The sequence below is a fragment of the Arachis hypogaea genome, chromosome 3 (genome assembly GCF_003086295.3).
Source record: "Arachis hypogaea cultivar Tifrunner chromosome 3, arahy.Tifrunner.gnm2.J5K5, whole genome shotgun sequence".
NCBI classification, from domain to species: Eukaryota; Viridiplantae; Streptophyta; class Magnoliopsida; order Fabales; family Fabaceae; genus Arachis; species Arachis hypogaea.
In genome coordinates this window covers 4,607,328-4,632,457 of record NC_092038.1, presented here as the reverse complement: position 1 = coordinate 4,632,457, position 25,130 = coordinate 4,607,328, and the positions used below count along the sequence as shown (strand labels likewise).

General features: G+C 25.4%; 1 pseudogene; it reads right to left on the bottom strand.

The window, feature by feature from the left end:
• Positions 1–11,666: 11,666 nt before the first annotated feature.
• On the bottom strand, positions 11,667–12,838 carry LOC112788956 (BURP domain-containing protein BNM2A-like; annotated as a pseudogene).
• Between the last annotated feature and the right edge of the window lie 12,292 nt (positions 12,839–25,130).

Below are 25,130 nucleotides of genomic sequence, written 5' to 3'. Positions count from 1 at the left end.
ATAAGAATCGTATGGACTCTTATCAAAGAAATACAGAGGCTGTTCAAACATGCACAGGTCAATATATATAAAATATTATATATATTCATAAAAAGCAATATTTTCTATTTTAATAATTCTAATATTATATTTTATTAATATATTAGAATATATATATTTTATATGTACAAAAATATACAATAAAGATTTTGACAATAAATAAAGATTGTACAAATTTTAAAGAACAAAATGTTTGTTATGCTTAATATCTTTAGTTTGGTCTGTATTCATATTAACTCCACTCTTAAAAGAGATAAGTAAAATTTGTGATATTTAACTATCAATTAGCTATCATCAATATTTTTAATGGTATAAGATGATATCTATTGGTGTAAAATTAATCATTTTTTTATGATTAAACGTTGACCAAATTTTAACAAAAATGTTGGCCCCTAAACTTTCTCATTAAATATATCATGATGTATATACCATGATAACTAGTAACTGAAGCAAGATTATGAGAAAATTTTCGGCCATGCCCCTGCTAGCTGAATGCATTGAACAGTTTTAATTTTTTCGACCCTTTTGATACTGAATCTTGGATTTATTTTATTTGTAAAAAAGTCTTAAAAGCTGGCAATTATTGTTAGCAATAATTGTGAAACATCGTGTCTTTATTGAATAATACTAGTGTATATATGGTACGGCTATTTAATTGGTGTGCTCGTTATTTCAATTGAAAGATGACATGCAGATAAACCCTGTCGGAGCTTATCTGATATGTTAGGAAAAGATGAAAATTGTTTTAAAAAATATAGAAAATCATTAAAATTTATTATTTTTTATTATTAATTAATTATTAATATTTAATTATTAAATTATTAAATAAAAAAAACTTAGTTAATGACTAAAAATAATAATAAAAAATAATAAACTATAATGATTATATATTATTTTTCAATTTTTTAATTAAATTATTAGTTTTTTTTGTTTTTTTTCAAAAATTATTTTTCTATTAATTTTTGTTTATTTTTATTTCATTAGCAAATTATTGGTTAAAAGAATTGATTTACTAGTAAAATTATTTATCTATTTCCGTGCTATATATCTTCGGCCGTGTGAACGTGATGCTAGTACCATGTGTTCTTATTTAAAATTTATCATCTTATTTAATTATAGAATGAAGTGTGACTCGTACTGATTAAATAGTATGATCGTTATCATTATTTTTTTATTATTGTATATTTCAGTCGAAAATTAATTCATTACAGATTTAAATCAACTCTCAACCCTTATTGATACATGTTTTAAATCTATCCTTTTGTTTCTATTTCAATTTTATTATATCTTTTTTATTCAATTTAAAAAAATAATAATAATAAAAATAATGTTAGAAAATTAAAAGAGTATTAGCCAAAAATTAGCTAAATACTTTTAGGTGAATCCAAAATCACTACGAGTTAATATATATAATGTTCTTTTTCATACAAAATAGATGTTCTTTTATATATTTTTCGAATTTTTTTGTATTGCAAATTTGAATATCTCTATTTCTTTAAGAATTTCATATTTTTAAAAAATTTTATAGATATTTAATTATTTTTGCTAAAATATAATTAGATGTTTCTTTTGTTAAGTATTAGGATGGTTTTTTTCATATTAAATAAATATTTTTTTATAATTTTGTAATTCTGTAGTTTACATTCTCTTTAATCATTAAAACGAGGCATCTAATATCCCAAAACGCAGAAAATAACATCTGCAACAAACTCTTAATTACAAACATGTGTGTTAAATACAAAATAGGAACTCAATCATCCACTATCCTTCTCACTAGCATCATAGTACCATCCACCTTCTTAACCTTACACACGAGCGCAGGTAAAAAAAAACAGGACAAGAAACAAGCACTGTTAGTGCAAGCAGCACATCATCGAACTCCAAAAATATTATGAACATGAATAATGCATCGTCAATAACATCGTCTAAGATTTGATACAGAGAAGCTATCAAATCTTTCTGAATAATCTAAGTTGGAGGATCTAACTTTGATCCCGTTATGTTGAGAAAAGTTTTCTTTTTCTTTTTTTTTCTTTTTCTATTGTTAGCATAAGCTAATGTTGAGAGAGGTTTGTGTCGGTAATTGTTGGAGGTGGGTAGGTTAATGTGAGAGAGAAGAAAAATGCTTTTATAAGTTTTAATTAGGTTTACTTAATTAATTTCAATTTTTTTAAATTTTGAATTTAAAAAATTTAAAATTAATTTTAAATATAAATTAATGTAATTTTGTTTAGTTTTTGGCTGATAACCTTTTGGTTCCATATGCCTTTCCTAATAATAATAATCTTTCTTAAATTTGTTCTCTTCATACATTAATTTTTCAACTACAAGATTTGTGGACGAATTTTTTTTGAGGAGGAGGAGAATGATACGTAATTCAAATGTTCGTAATATGAAAAGATCAAGTATCATTTAAACGTTATTAGGTTATATTTTTAGAATGTTCAATTTAGTTTAATGTATTTTTATTTTATTTATTTAATTACTAAATTAAATTTTATGTTATGGGTTTAGGATTTTTTTATTTTAACCTAATAAAAAGTCATAAATATCTCATAAATTATGGTAGTCGTCATTCATTCGGTGATTAGAGGTGTAAAACCCTTCTTTTGGTTTTGTGATGAAATTATGATGTGGACAATTAAGATTAAGTGAGTCCCTCTCTTATTGTATCGGAGAAATGGATAGAAGGTTGAGGAGTTTCTTCAATTCAATTTTCAAACTATGACGTGGACAAGTTAGGTTAAGGAACCTTTCTTATTGCATTAACAAATTAGATAGAAAGTAAAATGATTCTCTTTTATATTTACTTTTAATTTATTTTTTATTTTTATTTTAATTTTAATGTATTTTTTTTCGTTTGAATTTTTGTCTTTTTGTTTATACTCCTTTTTTATTATTTATTTAAATGGGTTAGCGAATTAAACGTTAAACAAATCCAAGTCGGTTTGAAGGTTGTCGGGGACTAATTTATGTTATTGATTGTGGGGGCAAGTGTCCCCACTACAATATGAAATTTTTTTTTATAAGTATATGATAAATATTATTTGCCTTTATTAATTATTAAATTTGACTCTACAATAATTTTTTACTCAATTTTTGATACTTAATAATTAATTTAAGAATTTTATATTAGATGTTTATTACAATAATCAATTCTCAATTTAAATGTGATTGGTATTCTTTCTTAGAAATCAACTTAAAAGAGTATTTATCTTCTTTTAAAATTAGTTTTAGTTTTTTCCGTGCAACTGTATTAATTGAAAAAATTTTCTCAACTATGAATATCAGTTGACTTCTAATTATATGAAAAGTAAATTTTTAAGTAATTGTTTAGTGATATATATATAAAAATAGAGATATTCTAATTGTATTATTAAAAAAAATATTACTTAACTTTTGAAAAATATAAAAAGTAAAAAATAGAATTTTAAATTATTATTTTAGTATTTTAATTTTGTAAATTAGATATTTTAAAGATTAATCGTATTTTATAATAACAAAATATAATTATAATAATTATGCTATATGTTTATAAAAAAATTTATTTGTATAGAATATATTAAAATATAAAATACACATTAAAAATAAATTAAATAATACATATATATATACACAAATATATAATAGTTAATAGATAATTTAATAGTTGACTTTTATATATACATAATAATTTTATTATAAAAATTATTATTATGTTATATATATTTTGCTTTCGTTATCAAAATTTTTTTAATCCGTCACCTAATATTATCATTCTACTAGATCATAGTATTGGTTTTTTTTTTTCCCACTTGGGATATGGGCTCTATTAAAAAGTTTGGAGAATTTAAGCCTATAGAACCGTAAAACATTTTTATTTTTTGGTATTAGAACCATAAAACTACTAAACACTTTTGTTCGTGACCTAACCATTTTTCATGGGCCTTAAAGTTGACAAACCCCAAACTGATTTCAAACCAAAAAGGAGAGAAATCTGACACAACAGCCCCCCCCCCCCTCCCCCCAAAAATACGAAAAAAAGTGGACTTTGTTTCAACTTTTAAACCTAGGAGCTACATACATAAAAAGAGGCCATTAATCTCTTAATTTTAATTTATTTACATGTAAATTATATATAAATTTTAATTTAGTTTTTTTTAATTTTATTTTAGTCTTATTTTATTACGTAAATATTTTGATTCCCTCTAATATTTTATCTAGTTCCGCCTCTGCTAACCAACAAAAACAAACCTCTTCAAAGTCAATCCCCACGTTCAGAAAAAAAAAAAAAAAGCCAATCAAAGTGAAAAATGTATTTACCTTTTAATAATTCACATCACCAGCGAAGACCTAGCACAGATAATATATCTATATGTCTCTTACAAACTACACTTAAATTTAAGTCTTAGCTAAAGTTGGATGCTATTTAAAAATTCAGGTTTTCTTTTTGTGCTACCATATTAAAAATAAATAATGTAATACAAATTTCTATAATTTAGAAAGGAAAACACTACTATTAAATTCTCTAAAATAAAATTTTAAAACATAAATATCCTAAATTTATTAATATATAAATGGTGTTAGGGTATTGTATGTTAAATAATATGTTAATTACCACATTTTAATATGATTTATGTATGGAACTTTTCCAATATAATTTATGCATGAAACTCCTCCAACAATAACATATAAATTGTGGTAAAACAATGTACTTTTCAAGTTGAACATAATCCATAACAGAGTAGCATGAGTTACATATTTTTTACCTAACTTATCTTAAAGTAGCACAATTTATATGACACATGATAACCTAGTACGATTTACATTGTAAATTCCTATCCCACAATATTTTAGCATGATTTATGTATAACAACTTAAAAGTTCAAGAATTTGGGATAATTTATGAAGACAAAACGCCTATAAATAAATGTAAATAATGTATAACGAGCTATAAATGAATTGATAATTTGAAAAATGACTGAGAGTATGTTTTTTTTAGTTCATCACCGTAAAAAAAATTGATAAAAATACAAGTGAAAGTATAACGTTTTCGAGTAAAAAACAGATTGATGTGTTTGTAAGTCCTTCAACGAGTTTATTAAATTTACAAAATAATATATTACAAGAAAAGTACAAAAACACTTATATAATTACGACAATATAAACATAATTTGACTCTAAATAAAAACTCACTATTGTATTTTTTTTCTGAGAAATTATGGGAATATGAAATTATGAACATGCATATAAAATATTTAAGCTATATAAATTCCACTAATTAATCTATTATTTTAATTACCGTTAGCTACTTTCACTGCCAACAACAATAATATAATAATAATAACAATGTCATCATTAATAAAAAAGAAGGTACACTTACAAGAAAACATATATCACCCATGAGATCTCAAATTACCATCGCAATCTAGGTTTTAATAATCCAAATATGTATTTAACACAAAATTATTATTTCAGAACCAAATAAAAGGTCTCACGACAGACCTTATTATTAATACATTAATACACAGATAGCTAGGAACACCATAATTAACATACCACATCTTTTTTATTATTTGCGCCAATGCATTCTTCTTTTTTGTTCAGCCATGTGATTATAATAATAATAATAATCATTAGCATCAACTTAATTCATTATTTCCTGGTAGCTTCACCGTAAATCAAAACATTTGGTATGGGTTCAAAATTCTTCACAATATTTTGCTTCTTCTCCTCGGCACTAATAATGTCCTCTTTATAAACAGAAAGGTTTGGTATGGCTTCAAAATTCCTCACAATAGTTGTGTTCTTGTCCTCTTCACATTTGTGCTTCAATCCATCAACAACAAGGCCTTCGATTCCTTCAGAAATTTCATTATCTTTCATCACCATTTTCCCATATTCTCCCGGCTCTTTTCTTGATTCCGAAGTAGTAGCAAACTTATCCACAAAAATATAGTAAGAAAGAAAAATTAGTAAAATGAAGGCTACACAATGTGTTCAAGTTCAACACATCGATCATCATAATTATTAGAACTAAAAATCAAATTCTCACATATTATGTTTGTTTTAACAGTTTAATTTTAATGTACTGAAATTAAAGAAGTTTATAGGTCATTAATCAAATTATATATTTAAATATTTTTTTAAATAATTAATTAAAAAATTAATTATTTTTAATTATTTAATATTATATCATTGATTGTTTGTATAATATACCTCGTTATAATAATTTTGTATGAAAATTAAATTTTGTTATTTTCTAACTAAATAATAAATTTTATTTATTTATTTTTTTGACAGAACTAAATAATGAATTTGTTTTCAACTTAGAATTGATGGGATATTATTCTTATATCAATTGATGAGATACACTAGATTCTACTGTTGAGCTCAAGTGCCAAAAGGTAAAAAAAAAAAAAAAAAAGTAGTAAATATATATGCTGATGCTCCTCGTATTATTTATTGTATATTCATCACTCTAAGTTACTATTGAGTATTGACGTTCACGAAAAAAAAAGCTATTGAGTTTTGAATATTGAGCTATTGAGTATTTAATAATAAAGTGCTAATCGAAAGTGTGAAATATTAATAATGAGTGAATTTGTTAAAAAAAAGTAAAGTATATTTTTTGTTAAAAATTTTAAAAATATCTTAAGTTTTATTCTAATTTATTTTAATTTTGTTTTTGATATTTTTTATTTATATCAAATATATTTTTGATAGTTAAATTTTTAAAAAATTTAGGACTAATCAAACAATAATGTATGACACTTAGATTTGATTTACTTGTGTTAAAAGTTACTTTTGTGAAATTGTTATTAAATTCATCTTAAATATTTGAAAAATTAGTTATTAGGGATATATTTAATATAAATTAAAAATTTTTTAGAATAAAATTAAAACAAAATAAAATTTAAGATTATTTTTAAATTTTTTAATAAATTTTAAAAATAAAAAATATACTTTACCAAAAAAAAAAATAATGAGTGAAAAGAAAAGCATACTAAAAAGAGGAAGAGGAGGGAGAGAAAGGCAGGAGTTGGCTTCATCATTCTCAAGCTTCACTTCTATATATATATTGCCTTTGTCTATGGTGTATATGAGTGATGGCACATCTCATCATCTATTTATAGGATAAGCAGCATATGATGTAATGGATAATTATTAATTAGCCATGGAAAATTTAAAATAAAATATAAGAACTATTTTTTTCAACTAATAACTAATTAATATGTTTTTTTTTATTTTTTTCTTTTGACATAATGTTATGTGCACTATTTTTTGTGTATTATTTTTTTATGTTTAGTATTAAAATTAATTAATAAGAAACTAATTAAAAATTTATTTTTATAGTACAAAAAATATACACAAGAGAGGTGTGTAAAAGAATAAATGAATAATGTGGTTCAAATGGAGAGAGAGAGAGAAACCAAAAAATTTTGTAGAAATGCAATACAAAATTATATACTATTTTTTAACCATTTTTTTTATCATTATATTAGGAAAAGAGAAATGAGCGTCAAATATGCCAGCTAGACACAATTTTTTTTTAATAAGTTATAAAGTACTCTTAAATATTTTAATTCTCATGTTTACAGTTTTGGTCCGATCCATCATCATTTAAATTTATTCCTGATTTTAGAATTGATTCAACAGCCAGTTTTAAAATATTTTAAACAAAATTAGAACAATTCAAATTTTAAGAATAAAATTATAATATTTACTTCTTTTATCTAAGGAATTATATGTTGTTAGTGTTGCTAGTGTGAGAAGTGTTGAAGTTAGTCTCACATAAAAAAAACAAAAAAGAGTGAGGAGTTTATAAGATGAGAGGCATATTAACTTGACAATTTAAGGTTTTGAGTTGGATGTGGTGTCTTCTCATCTTATGTTCTCTCACTTGATTTCTCTCCAAAATCTTCGTAGTGATTGAGAATTCTCCACGGTTGACCCAACACTACATTTGTGTTTGATTTTGCATTTAAAATAATTTTACAAGAGTAATCTGATATTGATAGTAAATTTTACAAAATTGATCTAAGAAGTGCATATAGAAGCATAATATTATGTAAATCATGACATCCTGTATAAATTTTTACCGTTTCAAATTTCTTTTTCAACATAATTTTCAACAGGCCGGCCTGTTATGTTATGATTATCTATTTTACGAGAAAATAATTTTACAAACATTAGCCGTTTTATTTTTTAGTTATTAATATATATAAAAAAATATTTAATAATTAAATTAATATCTAAAAAATAAATTATTTTTTAAATTTGTGTTTAAGATTTTTTTAATCAAATTTATTTATTAAAAATTAATTATATTTGTTCTTCGGTCACTTTGTTAATAATTTTTGTCAACAAATCATATTGTAAAACATTAATTAACAATATACATGATATCTAACATGTCTAATTAAATATTAATTAAATATGTTTATGAAAATTTATTAATTTTTTTTTCAATTACATAAACTTTATTTCCAACGTGATGATTTAGCGATTAAGTTGATAAATTTTCAAAACATATTTGATCAACTTTCAGTTAAATATGTTGCTAATATTAATTAATACTTAACATCATCAATCGATGACAAAAATTATTAATTAAGTAGTTAAAAAATAAATATAATTAATTTATAATTTTTAAAGACTAATTTAATTAATAAAATATTTAAAAAAAATAAAAATCATCTCATTTTTCATGAATTAATTTCACTACTGTTAACTCTAAAAAGGATATAATGATGCAATACAAACTGCTTTCTTTTTCTTTTCCATTTTTATAAGTAAACACTGCATAGGGTTGTGTGGTTTTGAGGTTTAAAATAGAAAGAAAATGTTTGACACAAAATTCATCTCGATCCCTTTCATACGAAGTAGAAGTAGATTAAGCAGTAAGCACTATTTAAAATTCTAAAATATCTTTGCCCATATCAATTATTTTCCCAATATAGCATTGGCCGAGGACCCTCTTATATGCCATGGTTATCTGTTTCACCACAAAAAATGGAAATTAAAAAATGTTAGAAACATGAAGCATTATTTAACGATTCCAAAGAAGTTTTGTCCATTTCAATTATTTTGACAACAACATGGGTCATGGGACCTATTATATGTTATTATTACTATGAGTATCTATTTAACCACAAAAAAAGAAAAATATTTTTTTTCGTTAAATAACCTTTCAATTCATTAAAAATTAAAAGTTCAATCTTGTATGTACATATATAAATATAGAGTATATACCTATTTTGGTCCTCAAAGAATTTCAGGCTGGACACTTTAATCCCCAACTAAAATTAATTACTCGATTGGTCCCTGACAATTAATTCCGTCAGTCACTTAGGTCCTTTACTCCGTTAACTCTAACGGAGGACAAAATAGTCCCTGACAACTCTAACAGGGGACAAAATGGTCCCTGATCTCTTCTGTTTGGAAACGACACTGTTCTCTCCCAATTTCCATCATATCTCGCATAACACTAGCAGTCTAACACTGTAACTTCAAACTACACAATGCACACTCTATAAATTTAATATTCACAAGAAAAAAAATCCTCAACTTGTTCTCAACCAATTCATATTCAGAAAATTAATGTCTATGTCTCTCAACTAGTTATCGTCTTCGATGGATCCCATGAATATTGACAGCAAGTCTGATTTGTTAAGACCCGTCGTCGTCGTTGCCATCTCCCTCCTCCTCTGCCCTATCATCACCATGACCACATTATCCACCACTCCAATCGCTTCTTTCAACTTCTTCTCTGAACCAATGTTCAGTAATTGCTTCAATTTCTATATGAGCGGCAACGACGACATTGCTCGTTGTACTGATAGCTTGGATGTGAGGTCAAAGCTGTCTGCCAACTTAGACTCTGGAAAAGAAGGAATGAAGCATTCGGTGTCTATTTCAAATGAGAATTTGCATAGGATGTCGAAGGAGAATCTTCTCATGATGTCCTAATGTCCAATAATCTATATTGCTTGTCGGAGAGTGGAGAAAGGTGTACCCTTGGAGTAGTTGTGGAATTTGGTCTTGAGGATGTCGTGGACGTGTCGGGGTTGGAGGTGATGTTATCGAAGACATGGAAGTTGATGCTTTTGGTGGGTGAAGTGTAGAGGGGTGGATGTACCAGTCACAAAGGTTTAGGAAGTGTGTGGTCCATGACATGTTGAGATAAGTGCGACACGTGTGGCAATTACACCATGGCTTAATTTTGGAGCTAAAGAGGAGGAAGGAAAAGATGGAAAAGAAATCTGTGAAGGTGAAGAAGGAGAGTATGAATGTTAGGGTTATGTAAGATACGATAAAAATTGGAGAAGAATAGTGTCGTTTTCGAATAAAGGGGTCAGAGATAATTTTGTCCATTGTTAGAGTTGTCAGGGACCATTTTGTCCCCTGTTAGAATCGTCAGGGACTATTTTGTCCTCCGTTAGAGTTAACGGAGTAAAGGACCTAAGTGACTGACAAAATTAATTGTTAGAGACCAATCGAGTAATTAATTTTAGTTGGGGAGTAAAGTGTCCAGTCTAAAATTCTTTGAGGACCAAAATGGGTATATACTCATAAATATATATCATTTTAAATTAAACATAAAATTTTAACTAGATTTAATTATTTATTGATCTTTATAATTTTACTAATATAAATCTTTATAATTAAATTTTTGTTAATATAAAAAATATTAGATTTAACAAAAATTAAGATTTTCTAAAGTAAAAAAGTTAGTAAATTGATAAAGTAAAAAATTAATTATTCTTAAATTAAGATAATTGAGCACATATTTTATAGAAATTATAAAATTAATGGTGATTAACTAATTATTTTATTAATTTATTAATTTTTTTATTTTAGAAGATCCAAATTCAATTAATAGAATACTTCTATGTATACTGAAAACACCTACAATAAAAAAACTTAATTAAATATTTTATCACATGTTTTCTATTAATTTTAATATTTTAAAAAAAAAAAAAAAAAAAAAAAAAAAAAAAAAAAAAAAAAAAAAAAAAAAAAAAAAAAAAAAAAAAAAAAAAAAAAAAAAAAAAAAAAAAAAATATAATTTAATGTAATTTATTAAGTTAATTCTTAGCTATTATTTATCTTATTATAAATATATTTAGTTTCATAGCTAATAAATTGGTTTTTTATTGTCATATCGTCTATTTTTATTTTTATCGATTTATTAGTATTTTTATATTTGAGTCCTACTAAAGCCGAGTCTAAATCAATAAAATATGGATCTTGATAAATTTTATGTCAAAAAATTATGATGTATTTATTTATTAAAAAAAACATAATTGTTATTGAAAAATTAATATTCATATTTATACATGAATTTATTTATAAATTTTAATTTTATATTTTTTTATCTATTTTTTAATTTAACAATGTAATTAAAAATAAAACAATAAACTTATAATTATAACATAATATTAAAATTAATTTAAAATATATATATTTTTTAGTCTTTTTAGAGTGTACATAGGTCAAGTGAAATTTGACCCAATCTTAAATAATTATCAAATTTATTTTCGAGACTCTTACTCAATTTTAAACCCTATAAAATTATACTAAATTAGCTCTTAAAATGTTGGAATCCGGGCAGCCCATATACATGCCTAATAGACTCAATTCAGTTAACATAAGAATTACATTTTATTTAATAATAATAATGATAATAATAAAAAGGACAAGTTTTATGAAATTAAGTGAAACACACTTTCATTGCTAACATCACATGGGGGAAAATGCAGCATCGGATTGAAGTACTTTTGGAACAAAGATAAGATTATCAGCAGGGAAAAAGTGGCACACTGAAGAGGTTCCAGGCTTAACAGCAAGAACTTGAAATGAAGGATGAGAAGAACCCCATTCTGAAGTATCCAAATGACAAACAACGATAGCTTCCACCTTATCACCATTGTCACCTTCAAGTGGCACCCTATAAACCTTGTTCAGAGTTGTCTGGCTATGGCAATAGAAAACACCATAAGGGTAAGGCATGGTGTGACAAGCCACCATCTTCGGAGCTTCCATCTCTTAATGTCTTCTAACATTGTATATTCTGAAATCACACTAGACTTAGTCTTGTGAGAAGTCGAAAGACTCGAAACCCGGAATCTTTTCCCAGAATGCTTTGAGCGAAATCAAGCATGGAATCTAAGGAAGTTGCACAGAACTTGACCTCTCTTTGATAGGCTTGCTCTCACATTCCCTCAGGGTATCTTCCATGGCTTTCGCCTGCGCAGAATCGCCGGCGAAGCCAAAGAGTTGGAGGAGTTGTGGGAGTTTTTCCAACGAGAAAGGAACTGAATCAGCTTCTTGCTTTGGCCATAGCTTCGGTGAAGTTGAAGGGTCTCTCTTGGGAAAATAAATTGGCATCCTTTGACCTACCTTCAAATCCTTCATTGTCAAGAACACCATTAGAGAAGGGTCTATGTCATGATGATGATTATTCATCATATGATGATTCATATTGTTTTTGGTTCCACCACCCAATTCTCTTCCATGGGATGAACACTGCAAAGTAAAATAAGTTTTAAGTTGTAATCTTAGGCTTTGAAAAGAAAATTATTCAAAGAACCAAAAAAAATAACATTAAATTAAATTTATCGTGATGCATATACCATGATAACTAGTAAATGAAGCAAGAGGATTAGAAAATTTTCGGCCATGTTTCTGCTGCTTGAATGCATTGAACAGTTTTTATTTCTTTCAACCCTTTGATACTAAATCTTGAATTTATTTTTAATTTGAAGAAAATATTAAAAGTTGGCAATAATTGTTATCAATAATTGTGAAACATTGTGTCTTTATTGAACAATACTAGTGTATATATGCATGGTACGGCTATTTGGTGTGTCTTTATTTCAATGGAAAGATGCCATGCAGATATCCCTGTCGGAAATTATTTGATATGTTATAGGGAAAGACTGAAAAAAAAATTATTATCAAATTATTATGTTTTTTTTGTCTTGTTTTAAAAGATATTTTTCTATTAATTTTGTTTGTTTTTATTTCGTTAGCAAATTATTAGTTAAAAAATCGATTTCCTAATAAAATTATTTATTTATTTCCATGATATATATATATATATCTTCGGTGGTGTGAATGTGATGTTAGTACCATGTGGTCTTAGACACTTATTTAAACAGATTACTGAAGACTGAAGTAATTACTAAATTAATTGAATTGGTTTGATTGATATCATTTTAGTATTTTACCATAGCATAGTATTGTTGTTTTTTTTTTTTTCACATGGGGTATGGGCTCTAAAACAAATTTTGACAATTTAACCCAAGAGAACCATAAAACTAATTAACACTTATGGTCGTCACCATTTTTCATGGGCCTTAAAGTTGACAAAACCCAACTGATGATTCAAACCAAAAAAAGAGAGAAACCTGACACCCAAAACAGTTGACTTTGTTTCAATTTTTTAAAGCCTAGCTAACCACCGAAAACATCTATTTTTGGAGGCAAAATTTTGGTCTAGTGATCATCATGTATATTTAGATTCAAGATTTAGCTAAGCCAAGTAGTAGATAAAATTCTTAAATATTATATGTACGAGTGTGATATGAATGAATTTGTAATACCTATAATTGGAGACTGGTACATTTTATTTGACAAAAACACTTCTTTAAAGTCAATTCTAAGTGGCAAATATATTATATACATGCCTTTTAATAAGTCACACCAAATTCAATATTCAACTATAGCTGGGTTGTGGTTGAAAATTGTACGAGAGAGTGCGATAAGTATGTGTATGACAAGAAAATAAAAAATAATTAAATAAAATAACGACTTTCTTAATTCTTATATTGTTCTTCAAAGTTCGCACATTTAAATAAATTATTAAAAATAATCAGAGTCTTTTAAAAAATAATAAACTTCTCAAAATAAAGCATATCTTTTCATATTTTTAAGATTTATATAGTCAAAATAAAGTTAGGTGAATACTATATTATTATCCAACCGTCTTTAAATTAGAGGATAAATTATCTTTTATAATATATCTTCTTATTATTAACTAAAATAAAATTAATTAATTTATTATGATTAACTTTAATTTTAATCTAACTTAAATTTTATTAATTTAATTAATTAATCATAATATAACTTTTTTTTATAAATTATAAAAATTATTAAAACATTTAATTTTTATAATTTTTTATTTTTATCAAATTATACATTTATTAATCAATTTTAATCGCAAAATAAAAAAAAAATCTCAAAAGACAAAGAATAAATAAAAAAATTCAAGAGACACAAAAATTTAAAATGTTCAAAATTTTCTCTCTCTTGCTTTCTCAAATTTAAAAAAATATATATAAAATATAATTTCTCTAATATTTTTATAATTTGTAAAAAAAATATACCATAGTTAGTTGATTAGATTAATAAAATTTAGGTTAGAGTAAGAAAAGTTATACCATAGTTAAAAATTATTAGAGAAGTTTTATTTTATATTTTATTATTTTTCCCAAAAAATTTAAGAAAGCAAAAGAGAGAAAATTTTGAAAATTTTAAATTTTGTATGCCTCTTCAATTTTTTATTTATTCTTTATCTTTTGAGATTTTTTATATTTTGTGATTGAAATTGATTGATAAATATATAATTTGAGAAAAATAAAAAATTAAAAAATAAACTTTTTTTAATAATATTTATAATTTGCAAAAAAAAAGTTATATCATAATGAGTTGATTAAATTAGCAAAATTTAGGTTAGATTAAAAGTTAAAATTAACTATGATAAGTTAATTTATTTTATTTTATTTAATAATAAAAAAATATATCATAAGAGGTAGTTTACTCTCTAATTTAAAAAGAGTTTGATAAAATTCACCATAAAATTATACAATCACAATATTAAAATCTGAAAAGCAGATACACCAAGAGAAATTAAGATAGGTTTCTTAAACTTTTATGTTTGCAGGTTTTCTTTTTGTGCTACCATCATTGAAAATAAATGTAATACAAGTTTCTTATATAATTTAGATTTTAGAGTAATAGCATATATGTGCATAAGACATACATGTGTGGCATGAGTAATATTAGGCACTGTTTATGCCTTACTTTAATACAAAGAAATAGCAAGATCGGTCATGTTCTTACCATTATTATTTATCACACTACCCTGACAACTCAAGCCATCATACACATTAAGGCACGAAAAATTCGTGTGTTTTTGGAGAAGGATCAAAGAATATCTACTCCAAAATGATCGCATACCATTTAAAATATATGCGAGTTGCAAATTTTATATTCTTATACGGATAGAAATGATACAATAGATTAATTATTTAAAGTTTAATTTAAACACAATACTATATATATTAAAATAAAATATATATGAAGATTTATTTCATTTGTTAAATGCATATGCAATTAGACTTATTAATTATTAATTAGTTTATTACACAATAATGATAATTGAGAGTAAATTACATTTTAATTTCTTGAGGTAACCGAAATAATTAAAAAAAGAAAATAGATAGTCTATGTTTTATTTTAACGGCCAAGTATACTGTATACCCACCAACCTTTGGTCTATTTGTCAAATGATTGATATCATACTTATCTTTAATATCATGTATTTCATCCATCCTTAATTAGTAAAGGGACAAAAAAGACACTCAGACAAATAATATACGTGTAGAAAATAATGCAGGAGTAGCATAATAGGTGTTTTCTTATTAGTGTATGAAAATAAAAAGAAAAATAAATGGGCTCATATATATATATATATATATATATATATATATATATATATATGAGAGGTAATTTTAAAAATAAATCTCTTAAATTTTGTCTTTTTAAGTTCTTTTTTAAAGTGTGATTTTTTATTACTAGCTATATATATATATATTTAAAGGAGTTTTAAGAGATAACATGTAAAAAAAAATATTGAATAATAAGTAGATATCACATTTTGTAAAAGGATAAAAAAATTAAAAGGATTTATGAATTAACTTTTAATGTAAGTTAAGTCCACTTAATTTTTTATATGGTATCAGAATTTGGTTAAAAAATGGTTATGGACCACTCTCACATCATACAAAAATTTAAGTCAATCTCAATTTCGAACTTCAAGTCTTTGTGATAAATTTACAAAAGTACTAAAAAAATAAAATATATATTTTTAATTTTTTTTAAAAATATGCTTTTTAAAATAAATAAATATTATTTTATATTATTATACTTAAACATAATTGATAAATAAAAATATTTTTTTACATGAAATATATATTCAAATATAAAATTAATTTTACTTTTTTATAAGATCTTTTAAAAAATAATAATTCAAAAAAATATATTTTTTAATTAAAAATTTACCCAAACAAATTTTTTATCTAATCTTAAACGAGAAAAGATGTATCAAATTTAATATTGTTTAAAATTAAAAATCTAATAACTTTTAAAATATAAAATAATTCTTATCTGTTAAACTAATTTTTGAAGTAAATTAAACTTACTTAATTTCTTATAATATATATTGGTCATTTGTCAAATGTCATCATCCGAATAAAGGAGAAATATATGGTAAAGATGTTGTTTTAAAGATGTGCCTATATGGCAAAATCTAAACCACACATTCTAAAATCACACTTTTAACTTAAAACCGTAACTCTTCACAAAGAAAAGCGTCACCTAATGGAAAAAAGTAAATTAGAAGACTTAAGAGAAGAAATAATTAAATTATCAAAACTAATAGATCAAAAATTAATGATTTTAACCAATGTTAATTGTAATGACACTGAATTCTTAAAATCAATACAAAATGATTTTTCTCAAAATCTTTATTTTACTATAAGTTTTATTGAAGGACTTCAAAAACCTGAAAAAACTTACTTTTCACATGGAATTTCTAAAAAATGCTACCATGGAAATGATTCCCCACATCTTCATCATACTTTTAACCCACAATTAAATTCTATAGTAGATATGCTTGAAGAAATATTACTATCTATAAAATTTCAAAGAAATAAGGAAAAAGAGAATCCCAAAGAAGAAAAATTTCAAAATATAATCAACATAACAGACTTAAAAGTAAAACCACCATTGAAATTATGAATATTGAAGAAAAATTAGAAGAAGTTACAATGCTTTTTAAACAATTAAAAATGACTCAAGAAAATAATATTATGGAACATGGTTTTCAAATAGAAGAAGAATTAGTAAATTCTGAAAACATAGAAAATGAAGAACACATTCTAGATTATTCAAGTGACGAAGAACCAGCAATTCCAATACAAGTAAAAAATGAAGCTGGAACATCTAAGGATAATCAATCTCAATTTAAATGGGAAATAGGTTTTGATAATTATGCTTTTAAAAAAGGATTTATAAATAAAGATTCAAAATATACAAAAATACCATCAAAATACGTTCCTAAAATCCAGGAAATGGAAGGAGAAAGAATGCTCGATTTAGACTGCAAAAAGAACGAAAAAGAAATTTTTGAAAACTGGTTGAATTCCTTCTTATTAGAAGCCTTTACTAATCCAAAACTTAGTGAATTGTCTGGAAGTGACATTTGGAATTACATAGGATTTCATACTAAAGGAACTATAAGAGATTATATGACATCAATAGAAAACCAAGTAATAGAAGAATTAGAAACAAAAACAACAGCTTATGATAAGATATTATATATAATGATGATTCTATATAAAGAATTTTTTGGAAAAAATATTATAGATCATAGACAAGAAGTCTATAATAAAGAATATCAAGAAGCAAAAAACCATTTAACTAATATTCAGATATATGATTTATGTAATGTGGAGTCTTATATATGTGAATATAGAATACACTATTACAAATTAAAAGAAGAAGATAAAAATCATTATCTCAGTATGTATATAACAAAACTGCCATATCTTGCTAATGAATTTATAATAGGAAGATTTATAAGAGAAATAAATAGAGGAACAATTGAAAATAATTTTGGTGGAGCAACCTCTGCAATAAGAGAGGAAATAAAAGAACGTTGTATGCAAGAAGCAACTCAAAAAAGGTTTGCAAATATAATTAGAATTTGCTGTCAGGATAACGAAGAAATACCTCAAAAATATGGTCTTAATAAAAATTTTCAAAAAAAAGAAAATATCAATTTTGAAGAAGAAAATACTATCCAAACTGGAGAAAAAAGAGATATTTTAGGAAAGAAAATAACAATAAAAACAAAAGACAAAGAAATAATTATTGCCCGAATAAAAAAGAAAATTGTAAATGTTGGTATTGCCAAGAAGAAGGACACTACGCAAATGAATGCCCAAAAAAGAAGGATAAAAAGGATCTTACTAAACAAATAGAAATTGCTAAGTCTTGTTTCATGGAACCATTAGAAGAATCTGATGATAACTTAGATTATATTTTTGAATATGTCTCAGAAACAGACTCAGAGACTGAGTAATAATGCTACATTTATTACTATAAAAATAACAGAAAAATTTATAAATGCTTTCATAGATTCTGGAGCAACACAATGCTTTGCTAGTTCAAATATAAAACTTGATTGAAAAAAATTAAAGAAACAATTAAGAGTTAGAATAGCTGACAAATCAATACATAAAATTGACCAAAAAGCAGAGATGGTTGAAATTTTTATTCAAAATTATAGATTCATTGTTCCATCTATATATATGTTAGATTCTGGAATGGAATTTATCATAGGAAATAACTTTTTAAAGCTATATCATCCATTCATTCAAGAATTAACATATATAGTTTTAAAAGCTCCACACGATTCTTCAATAAATCAAAAATCAAAACGTATAAAAATACCAACTACTACTATAGATAAGATCTTAAAATTTAAAATATTTTCTATACTAGAAACATGTTATTTAAATCTATACTTTCAGATAAACATTCCAAAAAATAATCTTGAAATAAAGATAGAAGAACTTTTGGATGAAATTTGTGCTGAAAATCCTTTAGATATTAAAAATACAAATAACGAATTAGTAAGCATTAAATTAAAAGATCCCACAAAAGAGATAAATGTTCCAAATAAAATTCCTTATTCCGCAAAAGATAAAGAAGAGTTCTCACTAGAATGTAAAAGATCTTTTGGAAAAAGGAATTATAAGATTAAGTAAAAGTCCTCATGCGACTCCAGCTTTTTACGTTGAAAACAATAATGAAATTAAAAGGGGAAAACGAAGAATGGTAATAAACTATAAGAAGATGAATGAAGCAACTATTGGTGATGCTCATAAACTTCCAAGAAAAGACTCTATTTTAGAAAAAATCAAAGGAGCAATTTGGTTTTCATCTCTGGATGCAAAATCAGGATATTGGCAACTTCGTTTAGATGAAGAAACAAAGAAATTAACTGCTTTTACTTGCCCAACAAAAGAATCAACAAGTGTGTTGCTCTATGAATGGAATGTTTTACCATTCGGATTAAAACAAGCCCCAGGTATTTATCAAAGATTTATGGAAGAAAATCTAAAAGAATTAAATGAATTTGTTTTAGTGTACATTGATGATATACTAATTTTTACAAAACAGGATAAAGAAGATCATCTTCAAAAATTATTAATAGTTTTAGAAAGATGTAAAGAAAAAGGATTAGTTCTTAGCAAAAAGAAAGCAAGAATAGCAAAACAAGAAATAGAGTTTCTTGGATTAATTTTATCCGCTCAAGGAAAGCTAAAACTTCAACCAAATGTTCTAGAAAAAGTAAACTTATTTCCTAATAAAATAGAAGATAGAAAACAATTACAAAGATTTTTAGGGTGTATAAACTATATTTCTGATCAAGGATTCTTAAAAAATATAACAGAATATACTAAAAGCTTATTTCCAAAAATAAGTACTAAAAAAGAATGAAAATGGGATGAAAAAGATAGTATGCAAATTCAAAGAATTAAAGAATTATGTGAAAAACTTCCAGAACTTTATATTCCAGAAGAAAATGACTACTTAATAGTAGAAACAGATGCCTCAGACATAACCTGGTCAGGATGTCTAAAAGCTAAGAAAGCTATAAAAAGCTTAGAACAAGAAAAAGAATCACTAGATTCTAAATATCCCCCAAAGGAATTACTTTGCAGGTATATTTCAGGAACTTTTACTCCAACAGAACAGAGATATACCACTCATGAAAAGGAAACTCTGGCAGCAATTAAATCTCTTAAGAAATGGAAAATTGATTTACTACCCAAAGAATTTACATTAAGGACAGATTCAAGTTACCTAACAGGTTTTATACGATATAATTTAAAAGTTGATTATAATCATGGACGATTGGTAAGATGGCAATTATTTTTGTTACAATATCCAATAAAAATTGAATATATTAAGGGTGACAAAAATGTTATTGCAGATACATTAACAAGAGAATGGAGTTCGTCTACAACGCATTAGATCAAGAAATTCAAAAATACGAACAAGAACTTGAAAAGTGCAAGCATTGTCAGCAAATAAAGATACAGATCCAATCCCTCAAGAAGGCCATCGAAGCAATGAAATCAACACAACAACCCAAACCATCAGAGTTCAGCCAGCTAAGCGTGGTGGACAAATCAGGTGAGGAAAAAATAGAAAATAAAACAATTGCTGAAATTATCAAAAAATCCACCCAAGATAAAAAATATTATGTAATTTATAATGGCCCCATGAAAGGAGTATATGATGCCTGGGAAAAAGCAGCACCATTTACACATCAATTAAGGATAATTCATAAAGGAGGGTTTTTAACACTGGAAGAAGCAAAAGAATCCTTCAGGGAATATGAAACTCTTCATCCAGAGCAAACCCTAAAAAGAGCAGATAAAGCTCCAATTCAAACCCAGAGAACAGGGATAATAAGAAACATTCCTACAAGGACTGAAATCAAGGAAAAGAAAAGGGTCTGTAGATCAAATCTCAGAGAAACCCTTAACATAGTCCTGAATTGGACTGAAGAAAAAAGGGCAATCTTGGGATATTATCCTATTGCGAAAGAACAGCTAACAAAGCTGGTTATATTTCCAGAGGCTTCCCCATCTGACACCTATCAGTTTTTCCAGTATGGATTAATTGATACAATTTTAATTTTTAATGATTTGAAAATTATTAGTGAGTTTCCTGCAGGATTCATTGATGCAGTAAAGAGATTTAAAAATATGATTGACAACGTAAATCCAAGGGATATATCCCTAAAATTTACGAATAGTCAACCTATTTTTAATGAAGAAGAAGAATGCTTGGTTCCAGCACATCAAGTAATCTTCATGTCCGTCTTCCCAGGAAATTTTCAACCAATTGATCAAGTTCAAGATTTAACAATTTACAGTCATGAAGGAAGACTAGCCAGCACACTAGCAAGGGTCTTCGAAAGAACTCAAAAGATAACAAGAGAATCTCACACAAGAATCAATTATAAAAGCAGAAATACTTTGCTTGTGTCCAGTAAAAGAAATGAAATTGAAGAAAGAGAGATGAATCAGCATTCTACAACTTATCTGGACTCTTAGAAAAGCTCCCCGAAGGGATAAAGAGGAATCTCTGCTATTTGATAAAAGACAGAGAAGACCACAAGTGCCAGCTATGTGTCTCAGAAAGCAATAATGAAACGGAATCAACCCACATGATAAAGGAAGAAGACAACGCATCTGAAGGTCACATGATGAAAGAAGAGGACAGCACATCTGAAGCATCTCTCAACATTATTGCATAGTGACATAAGCGCTTAGGTCATAGAGCACCAACGATGTAGCTGGTGCAAGATAATAAACAATGACGTAAGCAATGACGTCATAAGAAGGGTAAGGATGGGAATTGTCCATCAGACCCAACCATTATAAATAGGTTGCTTAGGCAATTGTAAAAGGCATCAAACAATAGAAAGCAGGAGGCTAGGAGTACTCATATGCTAGGAGAGTAAGGAGGAAGCGGCCGAGGCGATTCTATAGTTTGAAGAAGAATTCCCTTAGGAAAAACCAATTCTAAACTCCCCTCTGGAGTTAGTATCTACAATCTCCCCTCTGGAGATAAAAACATCTTATGTAAAATATTCTAAATAAAGGAAGTTTTTCTCCAGAAAGGTACGCCTTTATCTTAATCTCATAGTTATGAATTATTTAGAAAGTTTAGAATTAACGGAAGAATCTGATTATTATAGATTATCTGCCTTATTAGATAACGAAAAACAGGCTGTCCTAAAAACAGAATTAAATCTCAAATCAAATGAAAATTTTAATAAACAAAATCTTTTAAAAGAAGTTTTTAATAGAAAAAATATAATATACTATGGAAAAAATCAACTTGAAGCCCCTATAAAGATAAAATCTGCTAATGGAGAACTTGAAATAGCTTTGATAAATGATGAAGAATTGAGTAAACAGATTGAGAAAATTAAGGATCAACAAAAAAGATCTAAAATTGGATGGATTCATATTAGTACTATACAAGTCTTAATCAAATCTACATATATGAAAGGAATTAATTCACCAATAAGCTTAGCAATCTGTGACAAAAGAATTACTGATGACCCAATAGATCAAATAATTGGAATTGTTCATGGAAACTTGGCAAACGTAAATGTTAAATTCAATGCCCATCTTGGATATGCTATACCGTTATCAACTGAAAATCTTGGAAGATCTATAAGTTTGGCTTATAAATTTCACAGAAAGAATCTAATGGAACAAGACGATGAACCATTTTCAATTACATATGCAATAAATTATGCTTTAACAAATAGCCATCATAGTATAATATTTAAAAACAGAGAAAGAATTTATGTCGATGAATTATTTCAGAAAATTGTAAAAACAGAAATACCAAAATATAAAGCTATTGAAAACCCAGTTCTTTTACTAAAAGAACCATCAGGAAAATTAGTTTCATCAAATTTTCAAATAAGAGAATCCAAAATTAATAGCCCTTTAAGTTTATCTAAGTTAAAAATTAAAGAAGAAAATTCTGAAATAAAAGAATTAACAAAAAAGGTCAAAAAATTAAATGACACCCTAAACACTAAGTTATGACAATAAATAAAGAGAAAATATATGTAACCTATCAAGATAAAAAAAAGAACTCTTTGAAAGAGAAAATCGGTTGAATTATTTACAGTTTTCTGAAATAAATCAAAGAGCATTTGAAGCTCTAAAAATAACCTATGACAAATTGAAAGGAGAAGTTGAAGAGTTAGAAAAATTAATAGAATCTCTAGAAAATAGTGATGAATCAATGATAGAATTTGCAGAAATTTTAAGATAAATAATGAAGTATACAAAGATTGAAAGACCAGAAAACAAAATAAAAAGACATAGGGCGAAAAAATTAAAAAGTAAAATAAAGGAGTATAAAAGGGAATTAAATAGTCTTCAGTTCGAAATTAATGACCTTATAATAAAAAGGATAGAAATAAGAACAAATATAAACAAGTTGGAGCTAAACTTAAAAAATTTATAAATGCCTGGAACACCATATTATGACTTAAAAGAATTAAAGCTGTTGAAAGAGAAAATGGAGAATGAAGTTGAAAAATTAAAAAGATATTTAGAAACAACAGAAAGAGTAGAAATAAAAGAAATTTTGGAGGACTTGAAAAATTATATTAAAGAAAAAGACAAACAGATAAAAGATTTTATATACAATGATCAATGTAAAAAAGAATATTATAAACTAAAACAAGATTGAAAAAAAAAACTATAAAAATGAAATCAGACTTAGTAATAAATGCTCAATATTTATTCGAAGCAAAATATGAAGAGTTAATAATTTTGAAAAAGAAATTACATCTTAAAAATTGGTATCAGAGCCAAGTTAACGATTAAATGTAACACTTTCTCTTTAAGCAACACTTTTAGTGACACGCTTTTAAAATCAACAAATAACCATAAAAGACAAAAATCTTTACAAATGCATCTGTACACTAGATGCCCCCGAATAAACTAGGATATCTAAATAAATAAATAAATTGGGATAGGTACAAGTTCTCGTGAAAGTTGTGGCAGTTTTATATCTCCGTATTGCAAGTCCTAATTGGGGTTTTATTTATTATTCTTTAATGTTATTTAAATATCTAGAAGAATATCAAGAACAAAGGAATTTACATTATTTAAATGTTAGATATATAACTACTATCATCATATGCTTTTATTTATTAGTTTAAACAAATTAAACTATTAATCATTTGAATATTTAAGTAAGAATCACACTAAAGTTTTAAAATAATAGAATAAATATTAACACATAATATAATAATATAAATGTTCAAAAAAAATATATTTATTTTCTCTTTTAGACTAATAATAGTTAGAGAAAGATTGTTGGTTATGAGATTGGGCATACCACCAATTATATTGAGCTTAATTTCATAGAGAACTTAGAAACTTTTAAAGAACACTATATATATGTTGATGATGTAACTATGTATAAATAGAATCAAATACATAAATAATTATATTTTAACACGATACAATTTTTTTTAATTTATGTAAATTTTTTATAAGTTTTAATTTTTTTATTTACTTTATGCTATTTTTTTTTAATTTGGGATAAAAAATATCAAACTGTAAATTTTTAAATTATACAAACTTTAATATTATATTATGATTTCTTTTTTGTAAAAAAACTAAATTAATATAATAATTATATCTATAACAATAACTTCTTGAACCTTTCCTAAGGAATTATGCAAAATAAAACAAAACTGACTATAAATATAATCCAACAATACGTATAATCTTATAGAGGAAAAACGATAATAGATATAATCAAGAGAAATAACCCTGACACATATGATATATGTCTATTGATTACATAAAAATAGATACATAGGAAAACTTTTAAGTATATTATTAGTACACTGGTATTTTATTTAGTAATTTTTAAACCTTAATTATAAAAATATATATAACATATATAATTAAGATCAACAATTAAAATTTATTGAAATACTGATGTATCAATATATTTAAAAACTTTTTCATAAAATAAATAAAAGGGTTCAATACCACAGCAGAAAAGATGTTTATTAGTAGAAATTAACATCATATCATCAGTAATCAGCTCTATCTAGTATCTCCTGCAAAAATATAATAATAATAATAATAATAATAATAATAATAATAATAATAATAATAATAATAATA